Source organism: Lycorma delicatula, chromosome 7 (genome assembly GCF_047948215.1).
Source record: "Lycorma delicatula isolate Av1 chromosome 7, ASM4794821v1, whole genome shotgun sequence".
Taxonomy (NCBI): domain Eukaryota; kingdom Metazoa; phylum Arthropoda; class Insecta; order Hemiptera; family Fulgoridae; genus Lycorma; species Lycorma delicatula.
Window position 1 is genome coordinate 138,889,850 of NC_134461.1, and position 17,401 is coordinate 138,907,250.

Sequence of the window (17,401 nt, forward strand, 5' to 3'; positions counted from 1 at the left end):
AAGATATGTCACGAGGGAGTCGCTCGGGTCTGTAACGAAACACTCCGATATGATTGACCAATCAGAAACGCAGAAAGGTAATTAACTTGTTTTTCAATCTTCTAACCTCATACGAAGTAAAGACAGTGTCGTCGAAATCGTTGGACTATGAACATCTACTTCATGTGGTAACCTGAACAATCTTCTAGACTGGATAACCACATAATTTAGGACATTATTTTAAAGTGAGGAACATTTATTTTATTGCATACAACATAGTTTTATTTTTTTTTAATATATCGGTTTTAAATTAAACATTTTTTTTCTTAATTACAGTTTAATGAAAATTAAAATTTGAAGTAGATTTTTTAAAGCACGTTGCTACAGTTTAAATGATGATCTATTTTACGAAAAAAGATTTTCTTTTTTGATGATTTTTAAAAATTTAAAATCTATTCTAGATAAATAATAATCTTCCATTTTACAAAATTTGTTTTATTAAAAAAAAAGAGGGGTGATGTAATCTTTTTTTGAAATGGATTCATCAACATGGCAAAATTTTTATAAAATTAATTACCGATGAATTTTATGTAGGAACTAAAATGAATTTTATTCAAGAAAATGCTATAAAATGTATTAATATTTTCAATAATTTTATAGGAATTGCCTAATTTTTATATTACATCTGGATGCATTACTTGTATAAATAATTAAGTGTAATTTATATGTACTGAACAGGCATGTTTTTTCTTGCGCTTGGCTACCTTTAATGTGTACTGAAAAGAAGTACAATACCTTAGTACGATCAATATCTTGCAGGAACTATCAAATTTTATTGTTTGATGTATCGAACACTTTAATTATTAGGAAATACTTTTTAGAAACTGTATTAAGATAAGATTGTAGTTTGAATTAAAAAACAATAATGTGCAGTTATGTATCATATTTAAAATACTCTTATTCTTTTTTAGTTTTTTCAGATCATAATAATTGTGTTATTTCCCCACTTGAACAATCTTAATTTTCTTTCATACAAAATCATTGAATCAAATCTTATTGGACATCCTCACATTTTCACATCTATGTTGTTCAATTTCTTTTTTCTGTAATTCTCTAGAAAATTCTAGAAATAAAAGCCAATTATCACTTGTACAAATATTTTCCATTATTGCAGAGGTATTCTTCCTTTATTTCTCAAGAGTTTATAATAATAAGAAATTATCTTTTATCTTGATTAAAGATAATTTAAAATTTATTTTTGTTTCCCATATTTCTAAATTTTTCCTGGACGTCAGTTGTAGTTAACTGCATTCATTTCTGGGTCTCTTGATTGTAACCTGAAAAAGAAATTTTTTGTAAAGCTGTTTTATTGTGTAATCAACCAAACCTGTTTAAGCTAAATTTATTTTAATTTTTTTCAGCTCACTAATAAATAAAAACAGAATATTCAAATCCAAGTAATACTTGTTCTAATCCATTTTCAATATTTTCATTTGATCCATTATCATTTGTAGTGAATTGCCAACCGGCACACAAATTTCTGAATACTGTAATACAATCAAAAAGGTTTTATCATATTTTTTAATTATTTTCAAGCAGGTGCAATTTTTTTTATTTATTCTGATTATACAGATGACTAGGTAGAAAAAAAAATAAGGACTAAATTTTTTTAATTACTCATTTTTCTTCTAAATGAATTTTAGTCTACGCTTTAATATATTTTTGATGTAATTCTTAACTTTGTTTGATTAGGTACTTTGGTGGTTATGTTACTGATGTTACTATACCTTCTGATGTTACTATACCTCCTTTGTCACTACATCCATATCAAAATGTTAGCCAATTATTTCAAATAATTTCTTCATTAAAATCATTTACAATTTTTTACTCTGCTTTTTTCTTTTCAGTTACAATTATTTTACTGGAATTTATTTAATTATATATAGCCGTTTGTAAAACTTCATACAGGAAGAAAAATACAATCCCAGTTTATATTCATACCTTTAAGGAAATAGTGAAATGACCATATACTGTAAAGATTCCATTTATTTTCATAACAAGTAGTAGACTATAATCTTGTTCTTTATGTGAATTCTCTGTTTTTTAATGAAATGCAAACAATACAATTTTTTCAAAAATATTAATAAGCATTAGTTTCCTAACCTTTTAATTAAATATTTAAATTTAACCTCTTTGGAGAGAGATAAATGTTTTTACTATGTATATTTTGTATACAAATTATGTTTACACGGTTTTGTTGGCTCAAATACAGTAATTTTAATAATATACATAAAATAATTAGTTAGCTTGTAATTGCATGTACTTGTTATGAAGCTAGTAATTTCACGTGGCTTGTAATTGCATGTTTTTTTATGTAGCTTAGAAATATAACTGTTTTATCATAAAAAATTGTTTTACTAACATTGAGTAACTTACTAACATTAATCACTCTAATTTAAGTTTAGTTGATGGGTATTTTATGTATATCATTCATTCTGCTGTATTTGAGTTGAATATCTAAATTTAAATGTAATATAAATTGATTATCAATTTATATGATATGTGTCTTCAAAGAGGTTAAATTATAATATAATTGATTTTAAGGAACAGGGTTCATAAACCACTTAAAGGCTGTTTATACATTTCTCCAGTTTTGTTTAAATTTATTATTTTTAAATAAGGAGAAATTTGTGATTTACTAATTCATAGTATTGGCTTTTTTCAATCATATTTGATCTGTTTATGTAAAATAGCCTCGCATCTTATTTTCTTTGTGGATTTGCTTTTATTTTATAATTATCCTAAGTAATTTCTTAAATAAATACCCATATTTAACAAAAAAATTAATTCTAAAATGTCCCTTTGATTATCTATATGTAAACAAATTTAAGAATACAACACATCAGTTTTTTGGCATTAATTTAAAAAAACTTTTCACCCTAACCATCTAACTTTTCATAAATCTATTTTTGACACCATCAAACAGTATTTGAAAGTATACTGGACTTCTGCAGAGAACCATCAAGGAACTATTACAGTATATCCATCAGGAATCAGTCAGTGTTACCTTTGATAATTTTTACAACCTAAAAGTACACTATATTAAACCTTTCGTATGAGCAAACTATATATATAAACCCCCTGGTTTTAGTCTTCTAGAGTAGTATATGCCATATGCTGCCTGGTGGTTATCCACTGAAATTATTAGTTTATTTCTATAAATGTATATTTTTTATAAACCATTTTCCAAAACCATGTAACACTGAAATTGAGCACATTCTCTTTCTTATACAAGATTAGAATTTGTAATTTAATCGGTACCTGTCACCTGCTATTAATCATTCTGCACCTCCCACTGTTCACATATAGAATTTCTTTGTAATTATATTTCATATTTTTGATGAAAAAAGACCTCCTTATAGATTACTGAATAATAAAATTTAATTTTTTTCTTTCATCCGACAGATAAAGGTAGCTTCAATATTACATTTAGTATTTGCATTATATAATACCCCCTTTTCACTTGCATTGTCATCAATCACAACTTGATTCCATTTGCTATCATTAGCAACTTACCTTTTTTTCAATAATATAAATTATAGACTTTTTTTTAATTCCAGCCAGGATTGGCCATATTATGCTGTGAAAATGCAATCTTAAGAGAATCTTAAAAGGGGTAATTAAGAGGTCTGGATAGTAATGCATACACCTGCCAAGTACAAAAGGGAAAAAAAGAAATATGTAAAATACAAGTAAATTCATTATTATTAAATACTCTCTGAGTAACTGATTTCTTTGAAAAAATCTTCTATTTTTAATATTGAAAATAATAGAAAAATCCCTTAAGTTATGTTTCTTCAAATCCATAACATTTTTCTATTAAAATTATAAAACATCTTCTGATTAATATTTCCCTAGTTCAATCTTCTAATTGGGTTTCATTTTTAGAAATACAGCTTCAAATTATGTAACTGTAAAAACACATAGATTAGACTGTATTATACAGACAGAAAATTTTATATTCTCTGACACAGTTCAAGGTGTATCATTTTAGATTTTTTATCAACACAGCAAATCTGATATGCTCCGAAACAGTTCAGGGTGTATTATTTTAGATTTTTTATCAACAGATAGCAAATCTGATATGCTCTGAAACAGTTCAGGGTGTATTATTTTAGATTTTTACTCCACAGATGGCAAATCTTATATGCTCTGAAACAGTTCAGGGTGTATTATTTTAGATTTTTTATCAACACAGCAAGTCTGATATGCTCTGAAACAGTTCAGGGTGTATTATTTTAGATTTTTATCAACACAGCAAATCTGATATGCTCTGAAACAGTTCAGGCTGTATTATTTTAGACTTGCTCCACAGATGGCAAATCTTATATGCTCTGAAACAGTTCAGGGTGTATTATTTTAGACTTTTGCTCAACAGATGGCAAATCTGATATGCTCTGAAACAGTTCAGGGTGTATTATTTTAGATTTTTTATCAACACATAGCAAGTCTGATATGCTCTGAAACAGTTCAGGGTGTATTATTTTAGATTTTTGCTCCACAGATGGCAAATCTTATATGCTCTGAAACAGTTCAGGGTGTATTATTTTAGACTTTTGCTCAACATATAGCAAATCTTATATGCTCTGAAACAGTTCTGGGTGTATTATTTTAGACTTTTGCTCAACAGATAGCAAATCTGATATGCTCTGAAACAGTTCAGGGTGTATTAGTTTAGATTTCTGATTCACAAAACGCAAATTGCTGTGACACAGTTCACGGTATATTACAACTTTTTCCTTAACGGATAGTAAATTCGATCTGCTCTTACACAGATCAGGGTGTATTATTCACATCTTAGCTTATTAGGTACCAAATATGATGCACAATTATTTTTAATATAGTTCTTGATTACATATTGAAATTGTAAATATCTATGTTGTATGCAATGAATAGTTTTCGCGATTGCTTCGTACATAAAGCATTCGTACCGCGTCAACCGCGTCGCGATCGTATTTCATCAACCCGATATCGTTGATCGGGTTCCGGTTGGGGGTTGCTGTGTATATAAATGTGTCTATATATTGTGGGGGGGGGGGGGTGATATATAGAAATATTTTATTCATAATATTTATAATTATTGTATGTTTATTATGTTTCTTTGTCTTTTCAGCTCATCACTTCGCTACCAGTGGCTGAAGTCCTCCTTATAAATCAATTTAAATTCATAAAAAATTAAATTTTATAATTTAAATTTATATTTTAATTTTAAATTTAATCACATAAAAATTCCTTTGTGTAGTTTAAATTGCTTTATAAAATTTTATTTGAAATATTAATGAGTGAGTTTTTAAATTTCCTTTCTTATAAATTATTTAAATTTTATTCATTTGATTGACAAAATTAATCATTTAAATTAGTTCATGAAATTAAAAAAATAAGTAAACATATAGAGACAATTTCTTAATTAAATTCAGCTTTTAAATCTGTTTCATGTAGGATATAATATGTTTGTTTTTAAAAATATGTTTTTTTTATTTGATATTTATTATTTTACATAAGCTTTTTCTTAAATTTTTTTGGTAGGTGTTTAATTGAAGGTTAGAGCATTTTTATATCTAACTACAGTTTTAAAAATTTTATTTTTTTCTTTTATTTGAAATATTTAAAATTTTGAATACCCCTTTGCTTTCCCCAATCAGCGTTCAGCCACCTGCTTCAAAGAAGATGCATGCTTGCATGGTAGTTTAATTTTTTCAAACCAGGGTCAGCTGATTTTAGAGGTGCCATAATAAATTATTACATTTTATTCGCTAATTTTTTACTTACTTGCAAAATTAACCATTTTTTGTGGTAAAATCCTAAGTAGAATGTGAAAAAATCCATCTAGCATAACACAGAAATCCAAATTATTTCAAAATTTAATAATTTTTATATGTAATATATTTGCCTTGCATATTAAAAAGACATGAACTGACCCTGGTTTTTAGTATGTAATTATTTTATCTTTTTTACATATTTTTGAAATTGTGGGGGAAATAAGTGATTGGTGTAAATAAAGTGTGAAATTGAAGTGCGATCAAGATCAAAGTGTGAAATTAACATTATCTTCCTCACTACACAAATTTACAAACTATAAATATAAAAATGAGACTAGAAATAATACAGATTACCAGATTACATTCCACATCTCATCAACTCTTCACTTCATCCTGCATCCTATTTCTTCAGACTACCAGATCGACCGATCCTTTCAGCTGCTCGATGGATTTGATCTTTGGATTAGCTGTGGCGATAAATGTAAAGCTGTGTTGCCAAATGGTAAAATATTAAGGTACTACTAATTCTTTACTACATCATATAATTTCATGATAATACTAGTATTTATTAAGACTATAGTCTAGTGGTTAACTCATAATTGCAAGTCAAGAGTTCTAAGGTACAAATCCTAGTAAAGACGTTTAAATGGATTTGAATACTAGATTGTGGATATTAGTTTTCTTTCATGGTAGGGTTGTTTCGATTAACCACACACTTCAGGAATGGTCGACGTGAGACTGAACAAAACTACACTTAATTTGCATTCATACATACCATCCTCTGAAGTAATACCTCATGGTGGTTCCAGAGGCTAAACAGAAAAAGAGAGGGTCAGGGCCATTAGTTTAGACTCCAGTTTACATCATTGATAGGTAACTTTCTCTTTTGATACTGCAGTTACTTTTATTTCTAAATTTTTTAAAAATTTTAGGTAGATCTGGCATTAAATGTCATGCGAAACACAGAAATTTTGTGTGGCAAATTACAACATAAATGCAATAAAGGAAACAACAGTATAATAAAGAAAAGAAACTTAATTGCGTTACATATTAAGAAATACCAGTATCTGGTCAATGCCTAATTTGTCTCTGATAAATATTTTATTTGAAATATAAACCACCAAAACACAATAATTAGATAAGTTAAACTTGCCATATTAATTTCCACCGACTGTTTTTTGCAGTACCCTGCATCTCCAGTATGTATTAAATTCTATTTTTATTACATTAAAACTTATTTGTTTTAATGACATCTATTTTTTTATTATAAATTATAATGTTATCTATTGTGAAATTTTAAATGATATTACGAACATAAATGGGGTATACAACGTGTACCCTATTGTACAGGTACAATGTATACCAAAATGAAACGACTAGCACTAGATAGGGAATCTTAAAGAGCTGCATAAAAAACCAGTCAAATGACCTAAGACAAAAACAAAAGAACATAAATGTGCTTGTGAAAATATTTATAATTTACACAAAAATAATACAAATAAATTAAAAAGAATAAGATAGAATTTAATAGCAAGTGAAGGTGTAAGATACTGCACAAACCAGTTATTGGAAATAAATAATTAATTACTGTGTTTAGGTGGTATATATATATATACATATATGTATATATACATATACAATATATATATATATATATATATATTTATACAAATTTTTATTAATTTTGTTAGTTACAGCAATGAAACTTCATTAGCTTATTATGTACATTTCTTGGCTTACGATATTTCAAGAAGGCTGTTCATATTTTTAACCTTTCTAATAGTATTTTGAGTATTTATCAGTTAACAGTACATCATTTGATTTTTTTGATCTAAAAAAAACTAATTTCAGAACCGCTAATTGAATTTGTCTTATTTTCTTTTGTTTCAGGTAACTCAACGGTTCATTTAATATTCTAAGGGAGAGCTGCAATGTAAGTGGCCCTCCTTACATTGCGGTACTTCCTTTTACTGTAGGATAATTTTCTACTAAAGGTACTTACTTTTGTTATTATTGTTTAATATTATAAATTTGCATGTTAAAAATAAGTTGTGTAGTTTTTAAGTTGATAGTATAATATTCTGATAAAATCGCGGTAGGTCCCAAATCCCAGTAGGGTTCCCTGATAGGAACTTATCTGTAGGAATTTTTTATGTGTATTTTTGTGTATGTTTCTATTTCAGGTTCGACATAAATTTTGTTTTTGTTATTATTGTTTAATATTATAAATATGCATGTTAAAAATAAGTTGTGTAGTTTTTAAGTTGATAGTATAATATTCTGATAAAATCGCGGTAGGTCCCAAGTCCCAGTAGGGTTCCCTGATAGGAACTTATCTGTAGGAATTTTTTATGTGTATTTTTATGTATGTTTCTATTTCAGGTTAGACATAAATTTTATTTTTGTTATTATTGTTTAATATTATAAATTTGCATGTTAAAAATAAGTTGTGTAGTTTTTAAGTTGATAGTATAATATTCTTATAAAATCGCGGTAGGTGCCTAGTCCCGGTAGGGTCCCCTGATAGGAACTTTCCTGTAGGGAATTTTTTATGTCTATTTTTGTGTATGTTTCTGTTTCAGGTTCAACGTAAATTTTACATTAAAATTACTTAGATAAGGAGTGTAAATTAAGTTTTATGAAAATATATTTAAATTTTGTATATGCTGTGTATTTTTTTTCAGGTACAACATAGTTATATTTTATTATTAGTTAGTTAAGTAGCGTCCGCAATCCCAATCCCTAATAGGGTCCTCCTCCCTAAGGGGGAGGTTTTTTAGTCGGTGAGAGCCCGACACTACCGTCTGTTGCGGGCGCAGACGGTGGCTGGAAGAGCTTTTTCCTCCTCCTACGCAAAAAAAAAAAAAAAAAAAAAAAAAAAAAAAACAAACAATTAACAGTTCATATTAAGTGCATTACTAATCTTTTTGTCAAGTGATTTTGAGTTGTAGGTCTGTACCAGGAGTACTTTTAAATTCATGGAAGCTGTGACAAAAAAATGGTTACTGATTCTCAAATGTAATATTGAAAGTGGAGAATAATTATGGAAGATAAGGAAAATTTTAATTAAAGTGACTATCAACCGTAGTTTCAAATCTGGATTGAATAAAAAGTAAGTACCGTAAATGTCTAATAGAATTTTTAAAACGCAGTAAAACATGAAAAAAATATGTATATCTAGAATTGTACATTGTGATTTTAACAAATTTTGGGTGCTGAATTCAAAACTTATAAAGTTTTGTGTAATACATTGCATTTTTAGATACATACGTTTTATTTATCAATAAATGCATAATCAGTAGGATAACAATATTCCAAAAAAGTTATTTTATGTGTATTCATTTATAATTTATTTAAATCGCCTAAATATTTGTTTATTCAAATACAAATGAATTGAAATATATGCAATACAGTTTTTAAACATTTAAATCATTGGAATTGAATTTTTAAAATATGTTGACAAATTTTTTCACTCGTGCGATGTTTGATCAGTATCTCTAAATAAAAACCAACAATAGTCGTCAATCATTCTAGATCCCATCTTCCTTGGTACTGATGCTTCATGGTCAGAATATCCTGACAGAAACACTCTCCCTGCTCATCAGTGACAGAGCCCAAATTTTCAGGATAAAAGTCTAAGTGGAAATGTAGAAAATGAATTTTTAATGACATCCTACATGCTAAATGTTTGTAGTTTTTTAATAGCTTATTAACAAAATAACATAGTTTTCATATTTTCTGTTGCCTAAGAAATCACCAACAATGTCTTTGAAGAACTTCCATGCAGCTAATTCACATTTGCTAAGTTTATCCTCAAAAATATTTATTCATCACTCGATTTAGGAAAACTTATTGTTAAATAATTGTTACATAATCTATCACAATCACAATGCGGTGATGCATATAAAGCACAACAGATGCAAGAGATCTGTTGATCTGTCACTTTCATTAAGAATATCAATTTACATACGCGATCAGTCCCAGTGTTGAACAGAGTGAAGGTGTCGCTTGTACAGGTGAAAGATTTCTTGTCTTTTAGTGGGCTTGGCCTACTCTGGGTAGAAGATCGCTTTCCTTATTAAGCCTGGCGTGAAATGCTTTTTTCTTGACAATGGCAATGGCGTTTTGTGAGACTTGTATCTCATATCTTATCACATTCAATACTTTGTTTATGGCAAATGACATATATAAATGTCTCTAATTATTTTATTGACTTTTTTTAAACTACAATTTCTTCCTAAGTAAGTAGAAATAAATTTTTAAAAAATTACCATAACGGCTGTGGTGCCTCTATCATGTTTTAAAATAAATATCTAAACTTCAATCAGGTTTAATGTAATTCTTAATTACAAAAAATTGTTCAGATCTTCTTATGCAATGTTAGGACAAATGGATAAAAACTGGCAAGTTTTACTTTAGTAAAAATCTAAAGCTATCGTGAAAAGTCCATTCTCCACAATGTATAGACAAATATGGCATTTACATGAATTCTGGTAAGAAAAAAAACAGTGTCTAAATATTTTGTTATTTGGATCACTATATCTTATAAACATATCTGCACTAGAGTTTCCTCTAGTCGATTTTCACTCTTGGGCACTTGTTACACCACAACACCGACTTTTGTAGAAATGACTTTAAAAATCCACCACTCATCCATTTCTGAGCCCCTTGTTAGTTTCATTATACCGATTAACAGACAAATCTTTATCTTAATAAAGAGAAGGTATTCAAGCAGTATCCAAACAATAAAAATCTTCAACTTCAACCGACAACTAAAGCCTTTGAGTGGCTTATAGCGTAAGGTTATGCATTTTCATTCAGAAAAATAACAGCCATCGAGAGCAGCCTGCACAGTTTGATTTGTCTAACATCCTTCAATTCATAATAAGACTCTGATACGGCTGCAGTCCCAAGCTCCATCAATTCTGCTAGTAGATTCTTTTGTTCCCAAAATGTTGTGACAATCATTTTTCAGTTCAATAATATCATCTGAATTTGTATGGTTCACTCTCTGATTTTCTGGCATCATGACTATGTCGCTCATAATATTAGTATAAACATGAGATTATCATCTGCAGATTTTAGTTTCACTGTATGCTTGCTCATAAAAATGAATTGTAAAACACTGAATTACAAGTTGGAAACGGCGATAACATCATGTCTTTCATCAATTGCTCCTTTACAAGCACTAAACAGAATGAAGAAGCGGTTGAACAAGTGATTACATAATAAATTCCTGATCTGTGACTTCTGTGTTATACAAGTCATGCAAGATACAAGTGATACCACATAAAGTTGATTTCTTTACATTTATTATGACACAATATAACCATTCAATGTGAATTAGAGTAAAAGGACCAATTTCAGGGCTGAATATCAGCTACAGTTTAGTTAACTTCGTGCTGATATGCAATAATTTTGAGGCAAAGGCATCAGAAAAACAATTAAAATATCCATTTTCCTCAGCAAGCCTAATTCGTGATGTTGAGTTATTATTAAGACTGGCTCAGCGTTTTTTTTTGGGAATAGATATGTGTCATGTCAGGTTATCTGTTGAATTGCGACACCTTCAGAGACATATAAATATTAATTATTATTATTATTGTGAATTAGACTTCTTGAGTCGATTGGAACCCCTTTTCCTCATATGGATTCCATGAATATCAATTACATCTTTGAACTTCGTCTTTGATAAAATTCTGGATTTATCTCTTGTACAGAGGCAATAGCTACTTTCTTAATGTCCCCTTAACAGAGTGATATTTGTCTGCTTATGAAACTTATTTCCCAGGAAAATTATATATAATATAAAGCACAACATACTAGACTTGGATATCTTGATGAATTAATTTACATTTCTTATAATTTAATTCACTGAATTTCTTCATAACATAAAGCATAAAGATAATTTTATAATCTATTTATAAACTGTATTCACAATTATGTGTGAACTTATCATTAAACAAATATTTATACTAATACAACTTGTAGACTTCTTTGTTATTTATTTGGAATAATTTAATAATAACTAAACTGGTAATTTTTCTTTTTCAGCAATGTCAGAAGGAGTACTGATATGGAGGACTTTTATCCCAGAATTTAATCAGAAATAGAATCTTCATATTCATTAAATTAGATTGGAGAGGAAACTGTAAATCGGTAAGTTTTTAATTTAATTATTATAATATATAAAATGTGCAACACAATAAGTAAAAACCATAAAAAATTAATGTAGAAAAGTGGTAACATCAACATACATTTAAGTGTCCAGCAGCTGTTAGAGAGGGGAAGACAGTTGTAACAGAAGATTGGAAGGGCTCTAAGAAAAAACATTCCATAGGTTTTTTAAGTTCAGAGAAAATACTTAAAAGGATTATGAAAACCTGGGATTAACTCATCGCTTCTTGATTCTACAAATTTTTATTTATTTTATTATATTTGAAGGATTAGCTCTATATCAAAGTTTATAAATGTAATTAAATTACATTATATCAAAAATTATTTGTCTTTAAGATCAATACAATATTAGTAATGAAGCGATTAATTTGGATAACATTGAAAGTTCCAAGTTAACTTCAAGTCTTTTAGATTACTTCATATAAGAAATGCAGCATATCCTGGTGGGTTTCAATCTATCTACCAAAGAGAGAAACGATCTACTTAATTTTAAAGGAAAAATTTTTTAAGTTTTTTGGGATAAGAGTGACATTTACACTTTCATCGTCCAGAAATTTCATTTATAATCACCGATATTCTTTAGCAGAATTTACAAAATTTGCTGGAATATTATAAGTTTCAAACAATATAAAAATCACTTATTCTTTTGAGTAAGTGTTAAGAGAATCAAGCTCATCAAATGAAAACACCTTTAAATCATTAATTCACTTTCAGGCATGATTTTTATTTGTAACTTACCTGTAAATTATGGTAGAAAATAATCTACTTTGTTATCCACTAAAAATTTCTGTACCTGCATTTGCATGTAGAATCTGCCATAACTTAGTTTAAAATTATATTTTAATAAATGATGTCATTTTGTTATTATAACATTTTTAACAGTTAAGCCCAAATATATAATTTTAATAGAACATATGAGATGAAGAGGTAATAATTGTTTGAAAATTAACATAATCATCACAGTTTACTTATTAACTAGTAAATAAAAATTTTATTTTAAACCAGACTTTTGGCATTTTGTAATATTGTTCAGGACAGGTACAGTGGTGGAAAGATTTGTTATCACACCATAATTCAAAAAAAAAAATGAACAAACCTTCCAGCTGCTGTTGATGTAACCTACCATAGACGTAATCTGTCAGTTCCAATCTATTCTCGGCAGTCATATAAAATACACTTTCATGATTTATTACACCTTCAAATCTAACATTTTTCTCTGAGATCATTCTGTTATTATGTAGCATTACTTTTTTCTTAGTAGTATATTACATTCTTAATTTTACAAATATTTTATTTTTCATTTGACCTTCAAATAACTTTTGTGAACTAAAAGAAAACAAAAACGCAAAAAAATGGGGATAGGGTGGTTGTAACTTTTAAAATATTGTTACCATAAATTTATATGTAAATTACAATACAATACTATTGCAAACAATAATTCCATTTTACAATTTAATTTAATCTTCACTGTAGTTATTCTCTCTTTTTAGAGCTTAATTTATTGTTAAATTTATTACAAAATGAAGCTTTATTTGTCACAAATACTTGTTTATCAGAAAATGTAATAACTATATAAAATATTATCAAGATACCTCAAAACTTACTGAGAAATAAGTTTTAGAAAAACAAAAATGGGCAGATAATGTAGATACATAGAACTTTTGATGGTAATAAATGAACTTTTATTCTGTTTTTCATATACTGAATCTGTTCTTAAAGTATGTTCAGCATTACCTATCAAGTGCTACTTGACCAGAGTAAGATGTGTATATCATGTACTTAAAATATCATACTCAAATGTGTGATAACTAAAAGAAAGTATATACTTATATTGCTATGTTTATTCTTGATAAATATTATTGTGCAGTGTACTGACGGGGCAGCTTAACAGCAAGTGCACCATTATATTTATAAGGTAATCTAATTTTTATATTTCCATTAGCATACATGTCTTAAAAGACGTAGCCATTTCACAGTTTTTGGAAAATATTTTAAATTCTTTAAGACAAAAAAAATTTCATTTTCAATTTTCTGAAATATTGGAAAACATTTATTTATACCGATAAAACAACTTAGTAGCTGTGGTATCAGTATCTGAAAAGAAACTTGCTTTTCAAGTCTTACCTCACAATTGTACACAAGTAGTAAGATTTTATCATTTGCCAAGAATACACATGTAAATTTAGGTCCTCGCTTCAAGATGTAGAGTGTGTAGTGCCTCAGGGAAAACTTTTTGCTTTCTTTATTGTTTATTAATGATCTGCTGCAAATTCTCGAGCCATTCATTACAACTCTTTTCACAGATGACACAGCTGTATCTATTTCTGAAGATAATTAATAAAAATGGATTGAATCTTTCACAATTTCAGCTTAAAAAAATTTTCACTGGATGGATTGAAACAATGTAACTTAAGATATGGATAAAACTGTCACATTGTGCTTCTTGGTTAAACATAACATTGCAGATTGTGTGGCCAGAATTCTCATTATATATATATAGTAATTTTGTTATCCACAAAGCAAAACTTTTGGGTTTTATATTTTATAAATTCTTGTGGGATGAAAATCTGATTTTGTTTACCAAAATGGAGTGAACAGTTTTACTCTGAAGCATCTTTATAAAACACTAAGCTTGTACTCATTATCGATTATTTTTATGCCTAAATATTTTCTCGTATAATGTGTAAAGTCAAATTTGTGGGCTTTTTAAAAACATAACCTTTTAGAATACAAAAAAGTGCTTTCAGATCATTATTGAGGCATACTTTATGAAAAAGGAAAACTATAATCAGTTACCAATCAGCTTATTTTACAATTAAAAGATTTAGTTTTACAGAAACAATATTGTTCTGTTGATGAATTAAAAAAAAGACGATTACATGATTTATCTACGTCCACTTCTACATGTACAGATATTAGTATATGCTCAGAATGATTTTCAGTAGCGATTTCTTTACTGTTAATATTTTATAATTAATTAATTTACCTTAACGTAATTTCATGTGTTTGATTAAATAATTAATATGAATTTTAAACACATCTATTTAGTTTTAATTTTATAATTTGTTTTGATCAGAAAAAAAACATTTATTTATAAAGTAGCAAGTTAGGTTAAATAATTTGTTATAAAAATCAACCTTACCAACAGTTTATATTATATCCCTAGCGTTTTGGGTCATTTGACCATCATCAGGAGTTAGATTTTTTTGTAATTAAAACTTTAAAATTAAAAACGTAAACAAAAAATAACAAAATACGATTAACAAAACAAGACGTCATAACTAGATAATCAAGTTAGGCAACGTGCTAATTATTAATTTAAATAGAAAATCATCTTCAAATTTTATATGTCCCTTTATTAATTTATTGTTGTAAAAATATACATAATTTTTTTGAGATTGCTGGTTTTATAAAAATTGTTGGAAAATCTGATATATAAATAAAATTATCCGGGCTGTAATTATGTATATTTTATAAAATGTGTTTAGCATAATTGGATTTTTAGAAACAGCCTATCTTATACTATTAATATGTTGTTTAGCTCTAATAGAAAAAGAACTGTTGGTCATAACAATATATTGTTGACGGTAGTTTTCACGTTTTAAACTATACCAATCTTGTCTATCTAAGATATTTATTTCATTATTTTAGTAGAATCGCTATTGTATATAAAATTTATGTTCTACAAAGTAAACTTGAAAAGTAATAGAACTTTTAATACATCTTTATATATATATATATTTTTTCTTTAAATTGAGATTATACCAACCGGGTTGGAGTGGTGAACATGTCTTTGCAAATCAGCTGATTTCGTAGTCGCGAGTTACAACTTTCAAATCGTAGTAATATGATTTGTAATAAGTAATACCCTCTGTGATTCACGGAGACTACAGAAAACAAATTAGAAATTGAGATCACGTTATACAGATTGTGTATATCAAAATTTTTTCCGTGATTTTCATAACTTATTCTGCTTGTGAAATTAAAAATTTATTAAACACGGCTAAAATGTTTCGTTTGTAAATAAAGGTTATTGAACGATTTCGCTCGTGTTTCAGCAATCCCAGTGAAAGAGGTCGTACTGAAAATTTATAGGACAATAATTAAGGGGCAGAATTAGTGATTTCTATGTGTTTTTTACCTTAAAAATAGAATAAAATAGCTACCAAAACAGTATCTGCAATAGGTTTTAAGAAATCTGGGATGAAAATCAATAATTTAGAGTAAAAAACCCGTTATTATGTTTGATCTAGAATAACTTTGTTAAATGGGTAAGAAACATGTAAAACCTTTAAATAAAACTAATAGCGAATGTAATTCTGTACATAATGGTGCAAGATAAGTCAAATAAAACAAAAAAAGTTTAGAAAAATTAGAATTCAATTTAGAAAAAATACAGTAAGTCATACCTACCAGTTAATAACAAATATTCAAAACCAAGCCCACCAGTTTTAAAACCTCCCTTCTGTAGTTCTTTATAATACTTCAGGGCTATCCTTAAGTTTCTCAGGAGCATCCATAATGCAAACAATTAATTCCTCACGAGAATGTATTTTAGTTTTATATATGATATTTATCATCTGTCCCTAGATGCAAAAATCAAAAGGTGTTATAACAAATGTTCTTGGTGCCCAGAAATGTGGACCTCCACGACTGATCCATTTCTCAGTGAAATGATTGATACATTATCCTTTAGGTTTATTTATTTTATCTTTTTTTATTTAATGCAAGTATTTGAATGACTATTTATTTATCTTTGCAGATTTCATCAAGACAGAGAGAGTACAACACTTATAATTTAAGATCTGATCATATGATCATTGGATTCAAGAATTAAGAAGCCAAATCTTCCAATAACATCAATTTAGTTATTTCATATGGCAGTCATAAACTTCAAGATGATAAACTTCATAACTAAATTTTATGATGGCTGTATCATTATATTGATCGATATTACTGTGAAGTCAAGTAACAAACTTTTAAAAATTAAAAGCGTCAAGTACCATAAAACAATAAAAGTAAATGAATTACAGTCAAACTAAAAGAGATTGATGTGAAGTTAAAGCAAAATTAAGTAGGAACAAGTTTACAAGTTATTACAAAAGTAGATTCTATAGAAAGCCAAACGAATAAATTTAAAAAATAGAAATAATAAAGTCAGTAGAGTTAATATATTAGAAGGAACATGGAAGACAAAAGATGCAGTGAATGGTATCAAGTTAGATACATTCAACAGAAACCGGCTAAGGAAGATCGTTTGAAAGATACTGAGGTATAGGAATGACAATAATTAAAGGAAACTGATGTAACCAAAAGTAAGGAAAATTTTAGAGAAAACAAAGGTGAAATGAAATAGCAAAAGTGCATACGATAGCGTTTAGGGTGGAAGAAACATAGCAAATGACTATACAGAGTGTAAAGTTATA

At 27.9% G+C, this 17,401-nt stretch overlaps 1 protein-coding gene and 1 long non-coding RNA gene across 2 annotated transcripts in view; both read right to left on the minus strand.

The window, feature by feature from the left end:
- The window catches only part of LOC142327363 (uncharacterized), a 159,800-nt gene that overhangs the window by 102,234 nt on the left and 40,165 nt on the right, over positions 1–17,401 (minus strand). The gene's annotated exons all lie outside the window — the stretch shown is intronic.
- Positions 510–15,254, minus strand: LOC142327647 (uncharacterized). The gene is made up of 3 exons (XR_012757049.1): positions 14,962–15,254; positions 13,072–13,301; positions 510–1,316 (listed from the first exon to the last, which is right to left on the minus strand). It is a non-coding gene; the product is annotated as an uncharacterized LOC142327647 (long non-coding RNA).